The 1,687-nt window shown below is 33.1% G+C and overlaps 1 long non-coding RNA gene across 1 annotated transcript; it reads left to right on the top strand.

The window, feature by feature from the left end:
• The first annotated feature begins 321 nt into the window (after positions 1-321).
• Positions 322-780, top strand: LOC109589821 (uncharacterized). The gene is made up of 4 exons (XR_002188952.1): positions 322-349; positions 417-452; positions 592-685; positions 747-780. It is a non-coding gene; the product is annotated as an uncharacterized LOC109589821 (long non-coding RNA).
• The last annotated feature ends 907 nt before the right edge of the window (positions 781-1,687 follow it).

A 1,687-nucleotide genomic window follows, 5' to 3' on the forward strand; every position in this document is an offset into this window, starting at 1 on the left:
GATTTTTTTCTTTATATAGTTCCATTTGGCTTAGTATTGCTGTGGGGCTGAGAGGAATGTTGTGGCGTTGAGATTACTGTATAGAGTTATGTATCTAATAATGTTAACACTTGGTGAGGATCATCCTGAAATGTCTAATGTTGATGTAAGTATTGTTTTATCAATGTTCTCTAGTTTCATCATACACATGTACATGTATTGTTTAAAAGTATTGTAAATTTTGTATCATAACTGTTATTATTTATTTTAGTTACATTGAGTAGTTTTACATTGGTTTACTACTGAGTAATGCTGGTCATTATGAAGAAAGTCAGGCATATCTGGAAAGTGATCGTAGATTACAAAACAAGTGAGCTAGTATATACAAATCAAGAGAATTAAGGCTGGCTATGTTTGTTCTTGTATCTGTTCATTAGGTTTCATGGAAGTCAATCAATTACTGTAGCCACAATGTTAGTAATGATAAGATACATGTACATGTACATCTTATCTTATCGTTTTCTCATTGTTTTGGCTCCTCCTTCCCTTCCCCCTCTCTCTTTCCCTCTCTCTCCATCCCTCTTTCTCTACCTCCCTCCCTCTCTTCTCTAGTCATCATCTTCTTGCCAACTCATTGACTCACATTGGAGCATTTGCTGAAGCTAAGCAAAATAAGAGAAAAGCATACAATATCTATAGGACTAAAGTATGCAGTAATGTTAATGCCAGGCCATCTAGGTTTCTTAACTGTTTTCTCTCACAATTAGTTTGGCCCAGATCATGCACGTACTGTTCAGTCTTTTAAAAAAACGTGAGGTATATCACTGAGAAGCAAGTCTCTTATGAGCAGACTGTAAGTGTATTTGGCTAACTATTGCCAATGGTTAATTACCAAAATTATCTTGTTCATATATTGTCTTCATAAATTATAAATAATTGTTGTTTCGAAAAAGAAAAAATTAATAGCAATGCCAAGTGTAACTATTTGTAAACACCCAAATTCACACATGATGAGAATATCAGTAGCCTGAGCCAATTATTGTAAACACTTGATCTTTGTATATAGTTATACATACTACTGTATCAGATATTACAGGTACCAATATTGCACACTCAAAAATTTATGTTAATGCCGTCACCATAGTATGAAATTAATGTGGTAGAAATTTAGGTTTCAAAATTTTGTGATCTAATTTTTACGTAGTAAAATTATTGAATATGGCATGTAATTTTATGTGTGATATAAATTAAAGGACAAGGCTGACTATGGCATGGTACAGCTTTCAGCTGTGCAATGCTTTTGCAGATACAAGTCAGCTTGATTTTATTATATAATTGTTTTCCCCCCACTCACGCCCTTAAGTGTACATGTCCTACATCTTTTACCTTGCATGTGTATGCTATGCACCCTAATGCTCAAAATAAATAAATGAATTAATCCAACAAGTCATACAAGGCTTGCCTAAGCTGTGACTTAATAATCACATGCATTCCATCGTGTCTACATGTATACATTTAATATGCCTTTTAGTCAAACTTTGTTGAATCCATCATTTTCTAATTATTATAATTTTGATGAAATTTATCTCATTTAGCCTGAAATAAATTTTGCTGTTCATTCACACTATGACACTCAGTTTATGTTAGTGGCATGCACTTGCACTGACACTATATACAATACTTCTCACTTTATTCAACACTATTATGA

This window comes from Amphimedon queenslandica, unplaced genomic scaffold (assembly GCF_000090795.2).
Source record: "Amphimedon queenslandica unplaced genomic scaffold, v1.1 AMPQUscaffold_10840, whole genome shotgun sequence".
In the NCBI taxonomy this organism is placed as follows: Eukaryota; Metazoa; Porifera; class Demospongiae; order Haplosclerida; family Niphatidae; genus Amphimedon; species Amphimedon queenslandica.